General features: G+C 38.4%; 1 long non-coding RNA gene across 1 annotated transcript; it reads right to left on the bottom strand.

Annotated features, from left to right (window-relative positions):
* Nucleotides 1-1,527: 1,527 nt before the first annotated feature.
* On the bottom strand, nt 1,528-25,018 carry LOC135973296 (uncharacterized). Its single transcript, XR_010590105.1, has 3 exons — nt 24,555-25,018; nt 9,295-9,523; nt 1,528-2,026 (listed from the first exon to the last, which is right to left on the bottom strand). It is a non-coding gene; the product is annotated as an uncharacterized LOC135973296 (long non-coding RNA).
* Nucleotides 25,019-26,720: the final 1,702 nt, after the last annotated feature.

Below are 26,720 nucleotides of genomic sequence, written 5' to 3'. Positions count from 1 at the left end.
GGAATCGAAGAAGTAAAGAAAGACCATAAAAATCTTAATGTAAGAATACTGTGAAATGATTGATGTTGCAGTGCCACTGGTGGACAACATGGCAGGCATGATGAAAGAGGGACCTTCTCATTAATGAATCGGATCCAATGGAAAACTTAATATATGTGTTTTTCCCCCTGATATAAGGCCAGACTACAGTATGACTGTTAAGACAAATGATCAACGATAAGGGTGTCAGTTTTGGGTCAGAGATGATTAATGGTAGAGACAAGGGACGCTCCACCATTAGCACTAGGGAACAGATAAAGGTGACCATGGCAAATGTTTTTTTTTTTAAAAAAAAAAGCACAAACCAAGCACCCGCACAACAGTCCTATGAACACAGAATGCACCAATATCCATTGGTGTTATTGTTACTCCTCTACTTCCAGATGCTGCACCATGATCTTTTGTACCCTCAGAACAGTCAGACTGGAATGACCTTTCAGATATTCAACTGGTAAAATTGGTTCAAATGCCAGCATAACTTATTGCCATAGTTCAGCCTGGCTCTTCAGATGCTGGATTGTGCCAAACAAATGAATACTGTATTACACAAAACAATGTCCATGGTTCCACAGACTAGTCATGAGGAGCACTCTGGCCAGATAATACATTCTATGAAATGGTGACATTGCACTCCATATGCTTTATGAAAATATGCTTATGAATGTGAATATAATGTAACTGGAATATGATTTATGCAAAAGGTGTCTTGTAAGGTATCATTACCGTGCAAAGCTTATTTGTTTGCATGTATTATTTCTATGTCTGGAGTTAGGAGAATAAGATATAAACTTGTATTACTGATGTAAACATATTAAGTGGAAGCCATTAAGAGTGCTCCAGAAACAATCAGTTGTAAATGGCCCTAGTTACTTGAACGCCTTCCTGTGTATGTGTGGGCCAGCCCAGGGGGAATGGAGACTAGGGGTCTTACAGTGACATGTGATCATGTCGCCTGATAATGGAAATCCATCTTAAATCTGGTACTTTTCCATTTAGAGGGAGGGGCGGGGACCTAGAAAGACAAAAGATTCCCGCCTTGTGCCAAAGCTATAAAGGGGGATGGAGCAGGACAAAAAGGGCTGCCAGTCATGAGAAAACCCCTGCTTACCACCTGAGATGTCTGCTAAGACTAACAAGGACTGTACCAGGGGAAAGGATTTGGCTCAGACTAGGAAGGAGTCTAGTCTGTGAAAGAAGCTTATTGGAACATCTCTGAGGGTGAGATATTACCTGTAATCTGTTTCTTAATGTATTAGGCTTAGACTTGCATGTTTTTGCTTTATTTTGCTTGGTGACTTACTTTGTTCTGTCTGTTATTACTTGAAACCATTTAAATCCTACTTTTTATACTTAATAAAATCACTTTTGTTTATTAATAAACCCAGAGTAAGTGATTAATACCCGGGGGATCAAACAGCTGTGCATATCTCTCTATCAGTGTTCCAGAGGGTGGACAATTTAGGAGATTACCCTGTATAAGCTTTATACAGAGTAAAACGGAATTATTTGGGGTTCAAGCTCTCAGAAAGGCTGAACACTGGATGATGGAAAAGTCCTTGTTAACTGAGAAGCCCCTGGGCTGAGTGAATCTCAGTTTCAATGAACTGCAGAGAGGCATGGTCCAAACTCTGGGTCTGTGCTGGAGCTGACTGGAGTGTCTAACTCAGCAAGACAGGAGTGGAGGGGCACCTGTTCTAGCAGGATGGTTGTTCTCAGTGGTATCCCAGCTCACTGAGAGACAGTCTTGAGGAGAGTCTCTGTGACCAAATCTGTCACAGAAATATCTTACTTGAGAGAGAGCAGGCATGTCAGAAACAGGCTGGGGATGTTCATTAAGAAAATAGCTTTCTTTTAGAAAGGTTACAAGTAGAAAAAATACTATTTTCTCTGTCATTGAAGGCCGGGCCAGGCCATCCGCTCAAATTGTAGTGAAGTCTCCAGGTCTTGTTTGACTATTTACTAAGCGTAGACAACCAGGTCATGTCATCTGCAGAAAGAAAAAGGAAAATCTAAATTCCCAAGTAGAGGTTCCCATTCCTCATAACTACCACCAAACATTTACTTTGAGCAGGGTTTTATTGCTGTTGCCAAGAGTCATTATTACAGATACAAAGTCTCTTATTTTAACCAATTAGGAATGAATAATTGATTTGTATACTAAAATAGAACACGTTTATTGAAACAAATCTTTATTGACCGTTTTACATGAACCAAGAATCTGATGACATTCCCACTGATGTAAATCCAGACTAACTCAATTGAAATCCCTGTTTATGAGCAAGAAAATGGGGCGGAATAGGGGGAGGAAACTGTTATATTGGGTTGGATTTAAAAAGTAAAATGTTTCCCAAATGTGAAAAGTAATGTTGCTTTAAGTTTATCCTGTAATTTGGAAGAATTATTTGGGTTCACACATTTTTCTTGATGTTGGCACTAGATGTTAAAAAGAGATCCGCTGAAGCTTCTCTGTCTCTCTTTCTCTTCCCCCAATTTCTTTCTTTGATCAAGTATAATATATTATGCTTCAGCCTGGTACTAATTTCATGCCTCAGTTTAATGGCACTAGTGAACTCAGATACCAGGGAAAATTCTCCTTTTTTTTTTTTTTTTTTCAAATGGGAGCAGAAAATAGCATCAAGTACAACATTAAATTAAAATAATGTTGAGACAACTCCTTATTAACTGGAGAAAATACCAGGGATGCATGGTACATTTAGGAGCTTCTAACCAGTGAACCAATAGTTCACTATAGTCCTCAACTTAATAGAACAATAAAATTTAGATATCAAGTAATGAAATATTGTACATACCGTATTGTACATCTGTGAGATGCTGTACTTATGGTAAGTCAAATTCAAGAGTAAAAATAATATAATGCTCAAAGAAAATACAGAAGATAAAGTAAAAATGAACCTGCTAGAATTAGACACATTTCTGCTGTGCTTGGCTAATTCTTCTTATTTCATAGGGTAATCTATACTAGTTAAGGATAGAGGTGACATATCATCAGAACCATCCTAAAAAAAAACAGGTTAGATTCCTACCTCTGCTTGGCCCATGATGCCAACTTCTAGTGTTCACTTTTTACATTTTCAAACAAGCACTTTTCTGCTTTCTCCCATGTTGCCTTGCACACTTGGGAGGCACTCCCTGAAAACATCTGCAAACTATAGCATTATATGCCTTCAAATATCTCCCCAAAATACTCCTTTGGTGTCATGCTACAAACAAACTTCACAACAGTTAGGCTGCTGGTGTGCAGGGACCCATGATGCCAACCAATATTGCCTCCTTGTTTCCTTATACTCCCCTGTCTGTCTATATCCATCTGTAGTCTCTTGTCTTATACCTAGCTTGTCAGTTTCTTGGGGCAGAGACCGCCCTTTGTATTTGTACAGTGCCTAGCAAATTGGGGTCCTAGTCCATGACTGAGGGCTCCTAGGTGCTATGTTAATAAAAATAATAAATATTAAAATTCTGAATATACAATAAACGGTATCTTGAAAAAATTCCGTATACAAATAATTAGCATACAGCTTCTAGATGAATATGAACAAAACTTAAACAAACCACTCTTGGTTCACAGGTATAATTCAGGGCTGACTATGAGCACTTTTGGGAATTTACAATGAACTACTCTCATATTATTAATATGGTTCTTTTATCCTTTCTAAAAAGTACAATTTCTGATCTAAGCACGGCTAAGAATCACTAAAGCAATAGACTGACCTATAGGAGTAAAATGTTTTCTTAATAATTATTCTCAAGTGTAGTCTAAATAGTGAAATCATCCTGAAATTTTATATTTGGGAAGGATGATTTATTAAGTTCCCATATGAATTCATCTATTTTTTGTTTCATTATAGAAAAGCACCTGTGCCTCACCCTCATCCCCATCTATTTAAGTTGTGATTTTCAGAATTAGCCACCAAATATACAAGCATGTTTTGAAAGATCAATATTTTTCACTAAGATGCCCAAATGGTGCCTCCATTTCTCACATGCAAGCTGTCAGTGTATCTTGTCAAGGCTTAAATGATCTACTGCTGAACTATTCAAAATCCTACTTAGTCTGAAGAAATCATAATATTATCTAATGTGCAGTTAGGCAATTGGTTTTTCTCTGTTAAAATATTATGTTAAGTAAAATCCAGCGCAACATTGGAATGATATTACAGTATTAACAATTAGTAACACGTCACTCCCATCACCATGATCAATGTTAAGGTTGTTTTGTCTTGTTGCATGGAGAATGAGGTTGCATTTTGTTATTTAATGACTGTTAATCCACCTACAAAACTGATCTAAATCGGATGATCCTCCTGCTACAGAATGAGGTCAGCAAGCTTTTCTTTTCTTCCCTGGATTTACAACACTTCCAATAATTCTGTGATACAAGTCTGTGAAGAGGTAAACTTGGCAACCATATAAGAACATTTAGCTTTATATTTCAGGTATTTTAATAACAAATTGCCAAACCTAAAATGCTGTGTGACATCTGAGTTTGGTAAAGATCATCATCCACAAGCTCAGATGATGGTTTAAAGCTTTTCTGATCTAGCAAAGCCTCTTGGGTATGAGAAATTGGGCTGAAAATATCAAAAGAATCAGATTTCTCACAATATTTTAAGTATTCCCTAAATCACATTAGGTTAGAATAGAATTGGATGCCCAGCTGACATTTGTGCCTTGGAAAATTTCCCTCTTAATGCAGTTGTTATATATTCTTCTTTTTGCATTCATTAAAGTTGCACAGATGTTTCCATGCTGGAAGATAGCAGATGACAGAAGGATAGTAAAAATCATGAGGGGAAAAAATGGAACAGAGCCCCTTCTTTTCTGTGTTTTTGGTTTTTTTTCATTATTTTAAAATTTTGTTCTGATGTTTTTGGCTTTGGATTCTTTTCTCCCCTTTGCTGTCTTGAAGAGCCATCCACAGATGACCTGATCTCTTTTTAAGTTTCCTTTTCTATTACAAAGCCTGAATGGTAATCTGTTTAAAGTTTCAGATATAGAGTACAATAGGAGAAATAAATCTGAAAGGGACCTGACACCTTCGAAGAGAAGTGGTAGCTAAGAAAGAAAAGAACATTCTGAAAATATTTCTTCTCTGTTGCTTCATTTGTGTCCACAATCAAACTACTGCAAAAGCTAAATTTAGACTTGTGGGAAATGGAATGGAAGGAAAAGAATGGAAGATGTTTGTAGATTTAAATTAGTAGAAATAATTTCTCTAGGTTTGTAAACCCAATATACATGGTGAAAATGTCAGGACAGAGAAAAAATGTTCAGTCTTTCCCTCAAAAAATAATTTTCCTTTTATATTTCCTTTGCTATTATTTTAATAAAGATAAACATACTTGCTAACAGTTCAACTTGTTTTCTTAGATAAGCAGTAATAAAGGGACACGGGTGCAAGAGATTTTCAAGAGAGCTCAGGATCCAGCAGCTTCATGGGAGCTGACCACGTTTGGAAATAGAGTCCTAAATATACCAAACATGCCTGACCCAGCTCAAGTGAATGGGAGTCTTTCAACTGCTTCAATATGGGTTGGATCAGGCCCTAAATGAATGCAATAAAGTTGGCGCAGTGAAAGCAATGAGTGTAATGTACTGTTATAAAATTACATCAATTGCTCATTTTTAAATGGTTCATCCCATTTCTTCATCTTTGCTCAAACTGATCAGTTGTTAACCAAATACAGTGAGCCAATCTTTCCAACTCTTTGCCATTCATAAATAATGTACTGGTATATAAACAGATAATGACTGGCATCACACATGCCTGCTTCTTGTCTGGTTATTTTTAACACTTGCTTGTATTCCCTAAATTTGCTATCTAAAATTCAGGCAACAATACTCTATGCAAGATGGTTGAAATACTTTGTATGGTGAAGGTATCATCTATTGGGAAATAGGGAATCAGCTCCAGAGTGACCAGATCTGGCAGAATTACCACTTGTCTAATACAGAATTGTATACAGAAGCACATAGTCCACGATAGTTGCCTTTTGATCACAGATTATAGACTTGTGTTCACAGCAGACAGGCTTGAGCCCCTCTCCTTTTTTGTTTGTTTGTTTTCTTTTTAACGAAAGTTTGAGGTTTAACAAAAATGTTTCGTTCAATCTAAAGCATTTGATTTTGAGCATTTACCATTATAAATTAAAACTAACTAAATAAAAGGAAATTCCAAAGTGAAAAAATCAAGATGAATCAAAAATTCAAAGTGTTTCATTTAGAAAATATTGAAACGCTTCACTTTTTTTCAGAATTTTTAAGGCCCTCTCTGACCAAAACAATTCAGTGAAATCAACATGAATTCACAAAATATTTCAGTGCTTGCAAAAAACAGTTTCAGGCCAGAATTTTTGCTGACTGCTAGTTATGCTAGTTTATGGTGGTAGGCTTGGCTTTTTGGATGCTGGATCAATGTCAGCTTCTGAGCAATTTTCCTGGTGCTATTGTGTGTATTGTGCAGTACCCTCAATATAATATTAACTATATAAATATGACATCATTTAAGACATACAGTCTGTGGTTTTGATTCCTTTTATGCTTCAGCCAAATAAAATAAAACATAATTCAGCATACTCTCTGGGGGACATTTTTTCCCAATAGAAAATATATTGGCTTAAGAATCAGAAATGTGTGTAATGTGTCCATATGAATTATTCAGGAAGACATCTAATCAGAGCCATTATATTTTATGAATCTCTGTAAATGGCATCATCATGCATTGATGCCAATGGAAAAAAGAATAGCTTAATATTGCATTGTGATTAAATGAACCATCTCACTGGGAAACTGAAGTCAGATTTAGAGTGCCAATCAACTACTGTGTAAGTTGAATCATTGGAGATAATAAAATAAATAAATACACACTGCTGGGGATAAGGTATATTTCTTAAGCAAAACAACAGAAGGAGATGATAGCACTGTAAAGGTGAAATACCCCACCATTTGTGTCTTTGCTGTCAACTGTATAAGTACCCATACTAGAAAAAAAAAACCATTGGTGTGATCTAGATCAGTGTCCTTTCTCTGACCAGTCAGTACCAAATGTAAGAAAATCTGTGTTGGACAATAAACTTAACTATAGAATAACCTGCCACAGAACAAGTTTCTTCCTAACCTCATCAGTTAGTAATGGTATATATATATATATTTGGAGGCATCCCTACTTATTGTTAGTACCTGTTAATAAATATTAACCCTGTTAGTACTTTACTTTCTGTATATTTGATTCATTTATTAACTATTCGTCAGACTCTTTAGGATATTAACAAAGAGTATGTTGAACTCTAGGGCTCAGCAGACTGGTCCTTGACTGATAAGTAACCCCATTCAGGAATTTTGTATGTTGGACTATATTTTATAATCCATGGGTCTCCATGTCTGTAAAACTCCAGATATTTTTGGGAACTATCCCTATATAAATATTGCTTACATAAACATATACCTAGGAAACTGAGAAGAGATTATTGTTACAGCAGATAGGGAAGAATGATCAGGAAGGAAGAAAGACTCACTAAAATGTATTAGCTTGAAGAATTGTTTGGCCTCTAAGTAGTTATGACATCACACATAAATCAGGTAAACTGAGAATGTTGAGAATGAAAATGACATCAAACACATTTCTTTTGGCAAAGAGGGTCTCTTTGTTTGAAAACCCTATATAATGACACTGGTTGTGACACTATGTACCTCAAAATAGACCCTGGAACCCCCATATTCATCACTGTGATATGCTTATGATATGTTTTGTACAAAATATGCCTTGCGAGGTATTTGAGAAGTCATGATCTGTTGAACATTACATTCCTGTTGAATTAAATGTGTTACCGTTGCATGTGAAGTTATGAAGTTTTGCTATGTGTGTTACTGTAATATGTTGTGAGTCTGGGAGATGCCCACAGCTGCCCTTTCAATGACAACAAAAGAGCAACTACCAACCCCAATACAAATGTACATTAGAACTAGCCAGCCATGCGTTGATGGTCCATTAAGGAGAATCCATTCTCCCAGTAGGCCCTTCCTGAAGCATGTAGACAATGGAGCCCAGTGCTTCAGCAGGGCACATACAACATGTGATCCTTGACTCCATGTTTTAGACAGTATATTTCCATGAACATGGATTGGGGGGATATAAATTGGAAACTGTGGCATCATCCCCAAGCCTCTCTCCTCCCCCACTTCTTATGAAGGCAACAAGAACGTATGGAAGAAAAAAAATGAATTGGAGAGATTGGACCCAGACTGAGCAAGGAATTCAGCCTATGTTTTAAGGACTATGAACTGGTTACAACACTTACTGCTTGATTCAAACCTTCCTTAGTCTCATAAAGTTTAGAATTTAGACTGATATTTTACTTTCATTTTTATGTAACCATTTCTGTCCTTTATGCCTACCACTTTTAATCACTTAAAATCTATCTTTATGCGGTTAATAAACTTATTTTAATGTTTTATCTTTATCAATGAATTTGTTAATGTGCTGGGGGAATCTGCTTGGATTACAAAGTGCAGTGCATTTCTACTATCCTTTGATGAAGAGGTGAACTAATTAATGAGCTTCCATTGTTCAAGGGAAGCAGTGTAAGGTGGTACATTTCTGCAGTGCAGTCTTGGGGGCTTTGCTGGTGTCTCCCTCCGTATAGTTCATGAGTGGCTTAGAGAGCATTCATGCAATTTAGCTGGCTGTGTGTCTGTATGCTGAGTGATAACAGCACTTGGAGGAGTTTTCTGCTTGTCACTGGCAAAGCATTGTGAAAGACAGTCCCAGCTGGAGAGTTATGGGGGCACAGCAGTCCCACAGTTCCAGATTGTACATTGGGGGCCTGTCACACTGGTATGGGAACTTTGGGAATTAATCTGACGCATCTATCCACTTACAGTGAAGATGAGAGACAGAGCCAGCACTTTACCAGATCATCACCTAAAGGAAATTATGTATGTATTCTTTCTATATAATGCTGTAGTAATCACAGAGTGATAATCTTTGAATAAATTATTCCCATTCAGCCAATTATTTGACAATCTTGAGTCAACATTAATTCAGACACGCAACATTGTTTTGGCCTAACATAACTGTGGATGCTCTTGTTGGCCATCTAAATGGTTAAACACAAGAAAGTGATTATTCCCCCCTCATCATAACTATCCTGTTTTAGTGAAAAAAAAAAACTAAATGAAAGATCCATTAGAAGGACAATATTGGTTTACAGAATTTAGCCAGTATGAGATCTAACTTACTTTTCTTCACTCCAGAAATGGCCTATCTTTGTTCTTTCATGTTCATCAGTATTGCCTTGCTGTACTCTACTGTGGTTATTGGCCTGGAGGCCAGTGTAGTCGCTTCCCAGCTCTCTGAGCTCTGGTCAAGTGTAGGTAGTCTCTTGGTCTATCCAAGGCCGTGATCAAGTGTCTTGATGTTTTTGGTCTTTTGGCCTCGAGATGAAAACCTTGTCTTTGCTTTTGAGACCTTGAAGTGAAAAAAATTCACTTACCAGATTTGTTAAGAGGCACAGTAGAAAGGATGAAACAAACTCTAATGCTGTCCTGGTGAAGCAGCCCCATTTCTTTGCCTCCCCATCTGATACTTAAGTAGGAATGAGTTCCATATAGAAGTTTGCTTCAAAGTTTGTTTTCAAAAAGCCTGAGGGAGATAGGTGCCCAAATATCATTAAAAGTCAATAGGATTTGGGTGCCCAATACCTTTGAAAATTTCAGTCTAGTTGCTTGGCTGAATCAGGGTTTACATCTCCCTTCTCACTCAGGTGAATAAGCCATATGTATGAGCATATGCCACAGTCACTTGGCTAATTGCACTTCCATCCTTTCTCTGGGATGCATAGAGTGCACCTCCCACTCCCCCACAGGTGTCAGGGTTTTCCCACTTTTTGTGGGAATTGCAGAATTCCACCCCTTCTTATCAACCATGACCGTTTTAGCAGGTCTAGATGTGTTTGATGCCTGCAAGCCCTTTTTCTCTGGAAGCTTGGGACAGCATGTCTGCAGTGATACAGAAACAGTTTCCCCCCCCCCCCCCCCAAAAAAAAAAACCCAACAAAGAATCATTTATTCTCTACTCAAAAGGTACAAAGCAAAGGGTAATAAATTACCTAGTAAGATGGGTATGTTTACACCTTGGTAAGTTCTCTTCACCCCAGCTATTTCTCTCTCCATCAGAAAGAAAGTTTGTGATGCAGTGACATGCTCCCTATCTCAGTCCAGACTGTCAGCCACACATCCTGGCCAACATCTCTGCTCACCTCCTCCCACCTTTCTAGAATCTTTAAGCTTTTAGATTTCCTTTGATCCTACAGCTAGTCTTGGGACTAATAAACAATTTTGGCCTAGAGGGAGCTATACAGGTAAGGTCTTCCCCCATTGATGGCCATTGTTTTTATTAGCACCTTTGAAACTGTACCTGAGATTCTCTTATTTGTGACATTGTTTTACCTTTCCTTCGTGGTTCCCTAATAATCCCTTTACAGCCTTCTTTGATTTAACATTATGCAGTCAGGAAGGCAGCACTACAAAACTGAACAGTGAAAGTGATGCACACAATTAATAAAAGAGTATTACAGACATTTTCCCAATTCATCACACCTTAATTCTTAGAATTATTGTTGTTTTGCACTGAACTGATTAGGCTTCTCTGTTGATAGGCCACCAGTACAATAGCAATGAAGAAGGAATTATTTTAATTTACATCACTTCTTTAGGTAACATTGTGTCATGCTATGTTTATCCTAACACCTTCATTGTCAGGTCCTTCAGGCAAAATCAAGTGACATATCAAGTCTCACATTTTAGATGATCCAGATGGTATTACAAAGAAGGAGGTCTACCTTTTATAATATATATGATTTAAATCAACACCGAAATAAGTAATGTAAATTGAATCACTTCACTGCTGTTGTACAGGTGGGCTATGCACATTTGTTAAGAAAAGTTGATTATTAACCATCTTCTCTCACAAACAGTACTACATGTCCAAGCAATTTTCCTTATGATTATTATAATAGTTTTGCCAGACTATCTGCAATTTTTCCTTTTGACGGGGGCGGGAAACTGGCAAGTGTAAAGTTTACTGGTTTTGCATCCTTTTTTCCCCCTTTTTGTTTAGTAATATCATCTGGATAATCTAAAGCATGGGACTTGATGTTATTTTCTTAAATTTTTAAAGCTTGTAGGAAAAATTAACATTTAAAGATACTAAAAGATGACATAAATCCAATGAAAATATCTTCCTTCACAATTGAGTCTAACAAAGAAAATGCCAACTACACAAAATTTCAAACCTTGATTTAATTTTCTGTAATTTCCAGAGAGAAGGACTGAAAACACATTCTATTTAAATGTATAGGGCCTAATTCTCCCAGAATAGTGTAGAAGCTGTAGTGTTAAGTGATTTACTTTAACGAAAGAACTGACAGCAAAGGTGCTAGGTTAAACATGACATTGAACAATGTTACCTTGGAAGCAAACTCTCATCTATTGATGGAAACACCTTAGTTCAACTGATGTATATGATCTTCAAAAACTCCAAAAACTTGAGGAATATTTAGGTTAAAAAAAAATAAAAAAACATGGTGAGTTCTTTGTGAAATGAACCTTTACCAAATGTACCTGTTTAGCACTCAAGTACGGAATATATTGCTTTTTTCCCGCCAATGAGAAATCCACGAAGGAATTCATAGTAACTGGATTCAGTGAACTGAATTATGATAAGCCCCATAGGCTTGCATCAAATGAGTGGCTTAACCTTTCTATTCATCCAGATATGTGGCTCATCTTGTGCCTTTGGCCTGTTTGTCACTGCATGTGGATTCAACAGAGAGCCTGCTGACATCACTGACCATTAACCCGACCCTTTTCTGGTACAGACACTTCAAAAACAGGGGTAAGAGTGTGGAGACAAAATGCATTAGAGTTTACTGTTGTATTTCTTTACACAAAAAAGTGGGAAAGCATTTGTCAATGTGCAAATACATCTTCAATTGGAAGGTACATAAAGGCAATTATTCTATTTCAATCTTTATTTCCTGACTTTTTTTAAAATCCAGGAATGGAATATATGTAAGTATAATGATCACAAATACCGGCCCAGCTATGAACTGACATATTTTAATTTCAATAGTCTACTATAGACAAAAAATGATCACAGTTACAATTAATCATACAATAACTGAGAACATTTTAACAGGCTAGTTAATGATATTTCAGTTATTGCAATAGTTTAAATGGGTTATTTGTTGAAACTATGTGGATTTTTTTTACTAAATGAAGATACCTACAGAAGGTTGCATAGCTTTAATCTTACTCAAGATCAATTCAGACATGTCAAAAAATCAGGTTTATTATTTCTGCTCCAAGGAATCTACATGCAACAGAATATTTACTAACTGCTTTTTAAAAATAATTTTTATCTTATGAGAACAAAGTTCAACAGAATGAATAAAAATGACAAGCTGTACTGAGGAATTATTTAAATGAGAGTGCGCCTAGATAGAAATTCATTTGAATAAAAATGGAAATTAATGCTGTGTTGTTTTATGCTTAAATATTCATTCCTGTCATCTTGTTCTTCATTGAAATTGACATGGAGAGACGTATGTTGATATATTTTGATAGGCGATCATATTTGAAGACTTTTTTATTACAAAAAACAATAATTTAACTTCTAAAGTTCTCTTTAAATGCAAGCTTTTATGCAAGTTGAAAGCCTTCATTTAAAGAATATTAGTGTTGAAATATGTATTCCTTTATATCACAATCAGTTCTTTGAAGGGGAACATGTATTGATATAGCCTCAATTGGTGGAAAGAAGTTTTTGTAAGAGGTAGTTCTAAGCTGCCACCAATAGAAAAAAGACTGGAGAATCCAGCTGCCTCTGACAAACTCCTTTTGGAGTGAAAAGAAAGTCAGACTGTTAACCTTTCAATTCAAGACTTGAGTCTTCCCACCCCTAGAGATGGTGGCAAGTTTCCTTTTGCCCTACCCAATTTGTAGTGCCAGTCTATTTAGGGTAATATTGTGAGCTATCTCATGCACTTATGCCAGGGAATAAGATTCCTAAAGTGACAGTTTACTTCCCTCTGCGAGCTACCCACATTGTTAATCTGTGTTTTGGGAGGAGAGTATCTTCATAGGGTGCACTTTACCTGCTTCCTATAATATTCAAATCAGTCCTGCAGAGTTTGCCTAGCCCTAAAATAAGAGCCACTGCTGATATCTGCTTACCCAGAGGCAATGTGGATTACAGTAGGATCCTGCTGTGCTGGTGAAGGGTGACGGCTATATCCCCTAACTGGAGGTCCAGTCCTAATCCCCATCTAGTCCCAACAGAATCACTTTTGTCTTCCCAGGATTCAATTTCAGATAGTTCCCTTTCATTCAGATCTAAGCATCCTTGAAGCAGGGAAACAGCAGAATGTTGGTTCAAAGAGGCAACCGTGTCATGTGACCACTGTGAGACTGCAGTCATTTGAGAGGATTTTCAAAAGTACCTTAGTGATATAAAACGGTAGAACTGGGCAATTTTTTCTTTTGCCATATAGCAAATCTTCTGAAAAGATGCATTTTGGGGAGGCATGGAAAACTATTTGTAAATCTGGGGCGAATTTGGCAAATAACTGTCTGGAAAAAATTAAAACTCTTTTGATATTTAATTTCAAAATGACATCTTCAAACCAAAAAATCAATTCTAACTGATGTTTTGTTTCAAATGGTTATTTTGAATAAACATTTAAAACACTTTTTTGATCTGAACATCTTTTTTTCAATTTTTCATTTCAGTCAGAAAGAAAAAAAAAGACAAAATCAGTTTTGATTCAAAACTATTTTTTTATTTTATTTTTCAGTTTGCCCCCCAAACCAGTTATTCACTTATCTCTACTTAGGGGCAAAAGTCCACTAAAAGTCAGTGACTCTCAAGAACATTTTCCCAGAGCCTTACATAAACATTGGGGGGGCGGGGGTAGATAAGATCAAATCCTATAATATCTGGGTTTGACAGCCCTTTGGGAGGAGGAAAAGGATTACTGAATATCAGAGACAGATATTAAGAAGTCCCCACAATGATGACCAGACTTTTTTTTTTTTTTTTTTTTTTTTTTTAAAGAACAGGGTAGTTCCCATTGAATGCACTGCTGAACATTTTTGAAAATCCATTTACCTCATTTAGGTAGTTACCTGGAAGCTGAGATCCTCTGAAATTCAGACCCTTTACTTAGCTGCCAACTCATAGTTGATGGGTGCTTAGGTATTTTGAAAATCTGGCCTCATACTTTTGAAGTTTCAGATCCTCCAATAAGTCTCAGGGCTGAGGCTTCTGACCATGGTTTACCCAGTTCAGAAGGCTCTTGTTCTGGTTTCAGACTTAGATATTTTGAATGTCTAGGAACAGTGGTATTTTTCTTGTCTTCCATATTATTAATGCTTTAGCAGAATCTGTGCAGCAACACCCTGAGGCTGATTGCCATATAACAAGGTGTAATATATATATTAAAAAAAAAACTTTACAAATTCACACTTGCAAAAAGTGACTGCAAACATTCTTGAAAACTTGAATGTTCAAGATCTGCTATCTTCCTTGTTCTCACAGTAGCCCAAAGCTATTGTCAATGCCATACTCAGCCAACAGCCAATTCCTTATCAATTAAATGTATTCTTACAAGAGAGACAAGCAGATCCCAGCTAAATGTGATTTGTGAAGGGTGTGCCTACTATCAGATGAAGCATACACTTGGAATTCATAATTATATCTGCAGCTGCAAATCCTGGTGAACTAGCATCTCACATAAAGCTCAGAAAACTTCCTATCACTTGTTCAGTAGACTTGTTTTTCATTTAAAGTGTGAATTGCACTCAGAGTGGCAATAAAAAGGATGCCTAAAAGAACTGAAAATCAAGCCAGCAGGAAATTCAAACTTATCCCAGGGTAAAAGCTAGTAGAGGTTCCGAAGTGTCTGAATGAGACCAACGTTTACCTATAAAACCAACAAAATATAATTATATCAAAGGCTGCTGTGAGAGGAAATTCATCATAAGTGAGCCCCCCCCCCATTTGCTAGATTGCTGAGCAGTAAAAATAATCTAGGTAGATGCGATGGAATATGGATTTTGTTTTGTCTTTGTTGTGAGACTAATTTGAGACCCATTTGAGGATTTTTGTCAAAGGAACAAAATGGAAATGTAGAATCAAGGATTGGCCAGCACTAAGGAAGTAAGCTTGTTGGGAGACATTGTCCAGTTACCAAGACTTTGAGAATGGTAGCTCTCAGAAATAAAGGATTCACAGCCCACAGAGAATTCATCTGAGGCTCAGTTTTCAGCTAGGGCCTAACTAAAGCCCTTTAACTGGGGCTCAGCGAATATGTTTAAATTAAGAGGATATGTGTGGGCAGTGGCAGGTGTGTGCACTCATCATCAGCTCAATTCCAGAGAGAGAGAGATCAAATGCATCCATTCTTTGGGAGGGTTCTGAGCACTCAAAATACTTGATTTGCACCCTTACAACTTCCTATTAAAAATCAAACAATGCCCATGAACATGAGGGGGAACTGCATCAGGTCTTCCGGGTCTTTCTCTTGTCTCAAAACAGAATATTTTCTTTCATTTTAGATCAGAACCTCACCAGAGTTATCCATGTTTTAGTCATCTCTAGGCTGGATTATTGCATGCCCTCTGCTTGGCACTGCTCTCTACCAACCACCAGAAATTCCAGTAATTGCAAAATCCAACCATTCATTTGCACTGTGTGAGTGGCTAGCACATAAAACCCGAGTTCAGTGCTTGTAATGGTCATATTTGGTTCTTGGTGCAGTTACAGCTAATAGTTCTAGGGCTATATCCTCAGCTGACATGAATTGACCAGCTCTATGGAAGTGAACAGATGCATGTCTGATCATAGAACTAGCATTCTAAGCCCTAACTAGTTTGAGTAATTGATACTTATTATACTTCTTTGCCCCCCTATTTCCTATCACACAAATTGGTGCTAATGTCCATTGAAGTCTGGTGCTGGAAATTTCCTTTCTGTAGTCCCATCTTTAGGGCATTCTCAAATGAATGTCTCATTCTTTGGCACTCCTGCCACCAGATTATTTGTTACAGAATGAGTTTGCTGAGCTCATGACCACACCAGAAGCCTTCTTTTCCTAGGCAGTTTTATACTGAAGATGCATTTGTTTTTGTCTGATGGTCAAATACCAACCAAATTGTGCCTTCCACGACTGGAACACGATTCCCAGAAATCCTATGTTCATGGGCTATGCTATTGGGCATGACAGAAAGCAAAATGACACTGCACACTGTGTTCAGTGCTTCCCTTATATTGTTAAGATATTCAGCACTTCACTCCTAGTCAAGCTGCTTCTATGTCCTTCAAATAGAGTCATTTCAACCCCTTCTACACTATCTTGAGAATATATCTCCATAGTCAATTGAACGAGGCATCACACTTTCCTGCACCTTAGACATTCTAAAGATCTCAGCTGACTGCTTAAGGGAGAAATCTCATTTATTTCCTGAACTAAAACACTGCAGCATCAGGATAGGAAACTTTGTATTTGAAAGCCTTCGGTATATGTGCATTCCTCTCAGAAGTACTATGTACGCACATTTTTAAAGCAGAACCACAGGTATAGTCTTAAAATGTTAAATATATTTTTGGAGAGGTATGAATGATCAAGTACCAGTTTTAGCTCTATTTTGTCATGGCAAATGAGTGTCATAATGGCAAAGCCCAAGGAGACACGGCCTCCTTGCAAATTGAGCATAACCTGGAAGAAACTCTGGCAAAGTGCTTAAAGGTGATCTGGTTGTATATTTAGTTTATGTCCATCACTGCCAATCTTGTTACACCACCAAAGCTTTTGATGCCAACATGATTGCTAGCCATGTAGCTGCATTCCTTGGTACACATTTTTCATAATTCTTTGGTCTTCCATTCTAATATGGCCATACCAAGAAAGTAAACCAGTGCTGATGGAGGTGCTTGCTCGGTTTGGCTTCAAATATTCTCATTTCTGACCTTGTCCTGCCACATGATATTGAACAGCTGATGAAGATGATGAGAATAAGAAACTTCAATCTGCTGTTCTTCAGTCGTCCTCTGTCCCCATGTTCACTTTCGTACAATAGAAATGACATAACTGTGGTTTTATAGATCTGTATCTTTATATTAATCTTGTTGACTTATATGCACTGGCTAGTGTATAAATATGCATTACTGATCACATACATATGTCCATTAAGCACAAATATTGTAACAGTGATATAGCCTACACTGGACTATACCATAATCCTGTTCACTTATACTAAGTATCCCGTAATACTCTGCATTTGCTGAAGAAAGAATTTGGCACAAGCAGACAGGGAACTTGTCAAAATCAAGATATAGTCATTCTATGTCTTAGTGTAAGCTAGGGAAGTACCTTCACGGATCAGTACTTGGAATGACAGCATCCAAAACAAAGAAAAGAAAGGAACAGAACAACAAGTTAGGGAACTGGAACAAACTGATGGGTTGGATTTTACTGAGATGCAAAGAAATGTGTAACTTGTAAAACATATAAATGATACTAGCTGAAATTTGCAACTTGGAGCACACCTTCTGTGTAAGGTGAATGTAACATTACTGCATGAGATTGCTCCTAAGAGACTGGTGTCATATAGAATCTTTTTCTTGTACCATATTAAAGAACCTGACTGACACTTGGTTTATTTGGTCTCTTTGGTTCATAATTTCATTATGAAATATACTCAAGTGTCGTCAAGCAATTGACTAAACAATTTATCAACAAGATTACTATCACAATGTCTTCAAAGATGCTGCTGCAGGGCCTAAACAATGGCAGCAGCTGCTGGCATACAAGTATCCACATCTTTTGAGCATCCTCCAGCACTGTCTATGACACTACCTAAATATTTGACAGTTGCTAACTTTAGCATCCAGGTTAATACTGAGCTGGAGGTTGCTTGATGGTAATGTCCAGGGACACAGTTTTATCTAGATTGGCAAGAAGCAGTGTGATTTGATCTGGTTATCAAACTAGACTGTCCATGAGCTGCAGGGGTTTACCAAAGTGAGCAAACAAGACAGGGTCATCTCTGTATTTGAGATCTCGAAGCAGAATGGTGTTTAGCTCAGTGCCACCTACAGCTGCCTCCCTCAAGTTTATCCATCAATTGATTAATGGTGATGTTGAACAATGATGGTGACAGAATGCAGCCTTGCTGAACTCCCATGCAGATAAGAAAACATACCCTGTATCTCCCACTGAGTTGAGCACAACTTTCTGTCCCATTATAGAACAGTTCTATCAGTGACACTTTCTTCCGAGGGACTGAGTCACCTCATCAGATCCCACAAACATGCTCCACACACTGAACCAAAGGCATGACAGAAGTCAACAAGAAGTGCTGCGCACAGCTTATTAAATTCAGCCATCTTTTCAAAAAGTTGTCTGAAAATTTGCCAATAGTAGAACAACCAGGTCTAAAACTCCACTGAGTATCCCAGCCTTTGCCATGAAGAGTATTGTTGATTAGAGACATGAACACAAAAGCCAAGAGCTTCCTGGGACCAAAAAGAGCATAATATTTCTATAATTGCTACATTGTCTTATTTCCCTTTTCAAAGGGAGGAAGATTAACACCCTTCTTCCAGTCATTGGAGATGATGTTAGTACATCAGGTGGTCTGGAACAGCCTATTCAGCCAAAGTGGAACAACTCTTCAGTAACTCAGGGATACTATGACAAACCCCTGTTGCCTTCCCAGATTTTGATTTATGGACTGCAATTTGGCTGCCTTTTGAGTTGAAGGAAGGTGCCTTTACCTGAACTTCCTACCCCTGTTCAAACAGAAGAGGGACTGGCAGTGGATGGACAATTGAGAAGCATCTATGCAACTGATCCTGCAGACTCTAGCTAATGCTGCGAGGAAAGTCAGATGTAGTTCAAACATTCCAATTCTCAGCTGGTAGAGTGGAATTTGAGGCCTTTACAAAGATGGTAGCCTTGCCAAAGCCGCCTTTGACCATTATGAATTCTAATTTATGGGGCGATTGGGTTAGGTGCTTGCTGTATAGGTGCTTTAATAGATAGTACTACATATAGTATAGCATTTGTAAGTGTTTTGGATCCTTTCGAGATGAAAGGGACTCACCTCGTATGTAACTATAGTGACTGAGCCAGTGACACATATTGGGGTACAGTCTAGACTAGTGGGGGGGATGTGTCACCCCTGCCCTGCAACCTCTGATGCCCTACAAGGCCTTGCTGAAGTAGCTCCCACCTGGGCCATTCACAAACAGACTTCCAGCATGCAAACCATATCCTGAGTGTCTGTGTGTAACTGCACCCTGGAAGCCACATTTGGATTACACTCTGGTTTTTACTAGCCTTGGCTCCAGGGTGACCCTATACTCTCCCAATCCCTGATTTTCATACAGAAATGTATGTCATGGACTGCCCAGCCCTCTCCTGGACAGTCCAAATATTTTAAATCTGTTATTCCTTTAAGGTCATAATATACATTCGACTGTTATTTTAAATGGAATTACCCAGACATTTTAATTTAAACAAACTGGATTAGATAAGACAATAAAACAAGTTTATTAACTACAGAGAGATAGATTTTAAGTGAGTACCAGTTAGGAGGCAGAAATGGCTACAAGAAAAATAAAATGCTTTCTATTGCCTAACAGTATTAGATTCAAGCAAAGCTTCTCACCACATGTTTCTAGCAGTGTTACTGTCCAAACTTTTCAGGTCAGGACCCATCCCCCAGAGTTCAAAGACTGTTTCCTTTGTTTCCCCAGGAGCAGAGAATGAGGTCTGTGTGGAGAGAGTGGGGAAAGAGAGAGAGAAAAAAAGGATATCTTGGGGTGTTTGTACCTCCTTTTTATAAGTTTTAATCCATCTTTGAAGAGCATTTTTAGTTGAGAATCAGCAGACTGCCTGTCTTCTGGAGGAAGGAGACTCTATGCTGTTTCTTTACTAAGATGAAGATCTTTGTCCCTGCCCCCATACCTTGCCAAAAATTGTTCACTTGGTGTGTATTAGCTTTGTTGAAGCATGACTGAGGTGTCAACTTTGTCTTTGAGAAACTGGTTTAGCCACTCCCCAAGACTTATCTGGGAAACATACTTCAGTCATCATTTCAATTTATGTTCATAACTTAACATATAATGTTGCTATACACACTTTGCCATGATATTACTGATCAGCAAGTTATGAGTTTTCATATGATACCTCACAAGTCATACTTTGTATAAAGATGATTACAATCGTGTGCAATAACATTTAGAGTGTGAACATAGGTGTGTATTCTGTCACACCCTGTGCATAAAGAAGGGTTTGTAGGGTGCCGAAATATGAATTAGTCTCCCGTGTTGGCACAATAATTCAGGCAAGCAGTAGGGATCTGGATAGAGTGGTTGTATATACCTTCTAAAGCCTCCAAATAAACTCTCAGTCCAAGAAGGGATTTTCTGTACTCCATCTTAAACTTACATAAAGTATCTCTGTTCACTGAGCTAACCCCACTTAGCGTTTGACTGCAGTCAATACCAGTCAAAGTGGAGAAAGAAAATGTAATCAAACATATTGCAAGTATCAATTTTTGAAGGTCAGAAAGTCAACAAAATCCAAAGCAGACATGTCAGATATGAGGACTGTACAAACTGAATTTAATCACTTAGGCACAGAGAAAAGAACTGCCTACACCAGATAGTGAGCAATTTTCATTTTATATATTTATGGGAGAAGTCAGGGCCTGATTGGAGGATAGAGATGGATTGCAACCAAAGCAAAGAGAATCCAGTTCCCCTGAGAGGATGAGTTACCTAGGTGGCTATCCAGTGTTGTGAAGTGCTTTCCCACCCTCACTTTATTGAATGGAGTCCCTGATTGCCCATTACTGTTTCTTCAAATAGTAAAGCTGGTCAAATTTATTTGCAAATGTTTTCTTCCCCCACCCTCACCTCCACATCAAATGGTAGACTATTCTCAAACAAAAGTTTACATAGAAAAGATTAACAACACTGATTTTGGGGATGAGATTTTCTCATGATTTAAATATTTTCATCCAAATGGTTACTGCAATTTCCCATTTCATGAAAGTTCAGTTTTACATAAACCAAACATTTCAAAACCATATTGGAATGGATATCAGAATTTTTCATTCAGAGAAAACCCAGCTTTTAATCAGTGACTTTTGTTAATAACTTTGATAAATACAATATTATCATCACAATGATCCATTTGAACAATGGAAAATGAAAACAACTTTGAAATTTGAAAATGTCATGATCTTTTTCTCATTTTTTGACTAGCTCTAAGAAGCAGAAATATTATTAAGGGGTCCATATATCTATATATAAAACTCTCCAATCTGAATATCAGTTTATTTGGCCATTCCTAATAACAAACCCTGGTAAATAACTGCAACTCATCTGGTTAATTAACTTCGAACAACTTGATTAAGGTTTCCATTTTTTTCTTAACATGTTTGCCTAGTTAAAGTAGCACAGGTGTTAGCAAAAATCTGTTATCAAAAACAAACCTGCAGTCCATACATTCTACAAATCATTCTGCATTGTGACTCAGTTTCCCTTGACTTGGAGGTAAAATGGTTGCACAATTGCTCAAGGATTAAAAGAAAAAAAATCCCACCTATCTTCACTGTTTAAATAGCCAATATTTAAACAGAGACTCAAGTGCTGTTGGCAGCTCTGCAAGTCTAATGCTAATCTAGGATGAATTGAAAACTATTCTGACCTGGGTAGAGTCTAAACAAACAAAAGGAGGAATAGCATGTTGAGAATCTTTTCTCATCTATCAGAGCCTAATGACAACATTTAAATGACAGAACTAGGAGAGCTCTATTGATATAACAAGTTTTAGGAACTGTAGCAGAATGGAGACTGCAAGATTAGGTCACTTCTGAAACAATGTCCTGACAAGGAAACATTCTGAGCTCAATTTATTTCTCACCTAGAACAGACTTTTAAAGTTGAAAAAGAATGTTACCCATTTAATATGGCTTTTCAGTGTCCACGGGGGTCTGTATCCTTATTCTCAGAGACATAACTTGAAAGGCTTGACAACTTAAATTGTCCTAACCCAAAGAACAGGTATCTCTTGACTTAATTATTATTTGTTTTAGAGCAAGGATTCTTAATTTTTTTCACAGGCTGGACCACACTAACACAGAGATTTTCTCCCATTGACAGTCCTGCAGAATCCCTATAGCAACTTCTTACATGAGAACAAAATATTAGGGAAGTGTCTAATGTACATTTAGCTGTTTACAAGACATTTCAGATTGCTAGTGATCCCCTGATCCCATCTGAGAATCTCTTACAAAAATAAAAATGAGGAGAGTGATACCCATTTTGGCCATTCCATTCACTGTCACAGAGCAGGGCAACTGCACCTGTACTCCTCTCTATGGTCCAACAATGGCACCCAATGTCAGGCATTTGGCTCTCCTGGTCACCACCTCTCTTAAGGGGGAGACACAAGTCCCTCTCCTTTCTGTTTGGGGTAACTCCATGCTGAATGATTCCCCATCTTCATTATATTATTCCCAGCAGAGACAGGCTGCCCGAGTAAGCCTGCTTGTTTTCTCTTAGGGATGGTTAACAGTGTGACTGCCCACAGTTATAGTTACCACTGAGTTCTTTTTATGCAAGCCTGGTTTATTCTTAAGGTAGAAGCACTATAGAGAAAACATTAAAAACAATAGAAGAACCTACACACATGCTAGTAAGCTTACCCAAGACCAACCCATCCAACATGGGCTCTGGCATGAGCAGTCCTTCAAAATCCCACCCAAGCTGTTTCCTTGTGATTTCAAGTTCACAACAGCTTCAGCTGGGAACAAGGACCCTGCCTTATGGGGCCTCAGTAGGCCCAGTTCTTCTAACCCTTTTCTAAGGATTGGGGGCCTTCCATGGACCAAGGGTCCTGCTCATTTGCTGGATCAGGAAGAAAAGCTATGTGACTCCTTTTAAACCAGGCTATTTATCCTGGCATCCTCTTGTTGGACCCTGAAGAATCTAGTTTGAACCAGTATATCCAAAAATTTCCAGAGCGTGACTTTCAAGGCTGGGAACTGGAAGAGTTACATTAGCGTCCCCGTCCCACTAGAGGAATTGCATACAATTCCACAATATCACAGAGTTTCATTTTTAATATAGTGGACCCCAAGCGTATCAATCCTAACTCAACAAGGTGTAACCTAATTCAGTAAAGTTTGTCTTAATTCCATAAGATTTGTACAGGATTTTGACAATCTGTCACAGTAACCATGGCCAGTATCAGACATGCTGCCAGAAGGGAGTTGTAAGGAGAGAAAACGTAACCTTAGTTCAGACCTCAGGTTTGATTACATTTTTTTGCCCACTTTGAGACTCGAATCCATGAGGTTGAGATGCTGCACCTGATGCTAGTTTTGCAGTCCAGGTCTTAGTAGCCAGGTATAAATATCACAAAATATCATACATATAATTGGTTTTCTTCTCTGCAGGCTGAGTACAGTCCAAGATCTGAATTTCTTTTCACTCCGAGGGGAATTCTTTCCAGGTCAAGACTAAGGAATATTGGAAAAGCACTGTTTGGAGAAGCCTACATTGCCACTGCCCATAGTATACCTGTTATTTGGACAGAGGACTTCAGGTCAGTTTTGTACTTTTCATATGTGGAAGAACACAAATCCTTCAGTACAACCTATTGCGTCACCCTTCCTCCTCCGCAAAAAAACCACAGCATGCCATATATTAACTTATCCAGAGTTGACATATGTGTACATCTGCTAGTGTTGCTGAGGTTATATGCAGTGTTTTTCATTATACCGCAAGTAAGATTAAAGTGTGGTGTGTAGTGGAACATGGTTGAAAGCAGAAGGAAGTTCCCTGGAGAATGTCATTAATGGAAACAAGATGAGTGACCATCTTATGGTAAAGAGGTGTCAAATGGCTTGGCATTTCCTTGCATCAGTCAGTCAACCAAACTTACCCCTTTTCAATGAAGGTTTTTTTTTAAATCGAATAAAGATTACTTTATATATAAGCCTGATGTTTTAAAATTGTACCAATGCTGCCAAAGAGAGGTACCCAGCACTGATCATATTTAATGTCTGATCACATTCTCCGCTGACAAAGGGCATGAACAATTTAAAATGTAAAGAGAAACTAATATCACTTGACCAAAACTTGGTGCACAGACTGCAGCCACAACCAAGCAGCTGTTCCAATAGCAACATTACTAACAGAAATATCAGAAGTTCTGAGCAAACCTGTTCAAACTCCACAGGGTTTCATTCAAGAGAGGCTTGAGAAATGACTCTTGCAGTTTGGCTCACAGGAGTTGGCAGTGAATTAAATTGCTTCATGTAAGTCTGGAAATTCAAGATCAGTAAATGCAAAACTCCACAGAGAACATCTTCATCCACCGCAAGCCCCTCACTTACTCATGTAAGCCCTGGGTACTCACCTCCTTACTGGCAATACATCTTGGAGCTGAGGGTCTATTCCCCACACTATGCTTTGGTCAAAGTAAAGGCTTCATTTTTGGTCTTTTTAGGCTCCCCTTCTCAAAGCAAAGCAGCTATTTGTTACTGGCAGCTGACTCTTCATAATAGGATGTAGCTCCCACTACAAGCCCCAGCAGCTGCACAATGGGGCTTTGAGTGTCTCTAGCCATTCACTCTTTCTGGTGACCCACTGTAGTCAGAGCTAGAGTACTTCTCTGTTCTGGCTGCACTACTTGGGGGTAGATTGTAACCTGAGAGGGGGATGTGCAGTTGCCATAATAGATAGAGCCAACCCCACCTCCTATGAAGAGTTGATGGGATGGAAGTGAGCTATTTGTTCCCTTTTGAGAGGGGGAAGGAGGCCACCCCATACTCTGATGAAAAAAGAGCCATACCACAAGCCTCCCTGAATTTGTTACATGTAATCAAAGTAGTGCTGGGTTTTGTGAAGGAAGGAAGCTAGCTGTTGTAAGCCAAGGTGTTTTGTGAACAGCTGCAACTCATGCTTGCTAACTTTTCACAGACACCTGCAAAGAATTTCAAACCCAGGCTGTAGTTTGATTGAGGGTTGGGTTTGATAGGAATGTTTTGCACAGCTGTAGCTCTGAGCCACTTGAACTTTGGAATTATAGCAAAGTCTGACTAATTGTGAGGTTGTGTTGATGAATTTCAGAGGCAGGAAGCGGGGGATTTAAAGTTTTATATTTATGGATTTGTTGTGAAATATCAAACATCAGCAGGACAAAAGTTGGACAGAGATACACAAACTATCAGAAACAAGTCACCATGAAAAATACCTTTATCCAGAGCATAGAGAAGGAATGAAACCCATTGTTTATTCCATTTAATATATTTCATTTATGATATTTTTAGATTTATGGAGATCCCTTATCCAGGGTGAGTGTACACACAAAAACAAACATGCAATTAAATAATTAATCAATTTGACTCAGGATCAGCCGCTTGCCTTTTTGGCAGATGGAGTCAGAGTGCCATAGAAAAGGACTACTCTACTCATCATACAGATTGGAGTTTCCAACATGCAAGTGGGACAAAGTAGAGGAGTCTTTTGAAATGAGGATTGGCCTTTTAAAATGATGCAGCTGAGGATTCAGACTAATTTTAGTTTGTTATTACTAGCAAAATTTTTCCCAGCCCCCTTTAGTATGTTGGGAGGAAGGCTCCAGTGGTTAGGGTGCTAGCTTGAAACTTGAAAGACCTATGTTAAATGCCCTGTGGAATCTAAATCAGCAAGATCCACAAAGGTAGTTATGTGCTGCAATGCTCAGTGACTGAAAGGCAGGATAGAGGAGAGAAACAGATCAGATGAGGCACCTAAGGAGGAAGGAACTGGGAATGTCTGGGCAAGGTAGGGTGACCAGACAGGAAGTGTGAAAAATCAGGACAGGGGGTGGGGGATAATAGGAGCCTATACAAGAAAAAGACCCAAAAATGGGAACTGTCCTATAAAATCAGGACATCTGGTCATGCTAGGGCAAGGAGGCAGGGAAGGGAAGTCCAGAAGGTGAGAATAGATCTTGCTGGGTAAAGGGTAAGGGACTGGGACGAGAAGCCTGAGGAGTGGAGAATAGGACTGAAATGAGCATCTCAGAGGGGAAAAAGCCAGGATTGGGATAAGGACAGGTTGGAGGGGAGGGAAGAGAAGGGGAGGGGAGGGGAGGGGGCAGAGATGTCTGTGCATTGAGCATATGCTACTCCAGAGCTTGGGATGGAAACTAGTATTACTAGTCTTACACTGTTAGCATGTATCTGTGAACCAGCACTACAGGGGAATGAGAATGACAACCTACTATGCCTGTTAGTTACTCCATTAGCTAAAGCAGCTGATGTCTGGGTGGCAATGTGAAAAGTTCCACCCATGCTGATGACTCTTGTGGGTGTCAGCATAATGCCATGTGATGAATTTTTTTTTAAAACCTGGGAAATTACACCCCTTCTCACCATTTAAAGAACATTAAGGTTGAAAAGTCAAGGCCTCCAAAGTTAGGAAATGCTAGCATGCTTATGCAACCGTAAATTTGTCCGCCTTGGGCATAGACAGTGTGATAGTCTTTAATTATATCAAATACCATTTTTTCCATAGGACCCCCCTGCTTCCTTCAGTG

The sequence above is a fragment of the Chrysemys picta genome, chromosome 8 (assembly GCF_011386835.1).
Source record: "Chrysemys picta bellii isolate R12L10 chromosome 8, ASM1138683v2, whole genome shotgun sequence".
NCBI lineage: Eukaryota > Metazoa > Chordata > Testudines > Emydidae > Chrysemys > Chrysemys picta.
The sequence above is the reverse complement of the archived record's forward strand: the minus strand, read 5'-3'. Positions and strand labels throughout refer to the sequence as shown.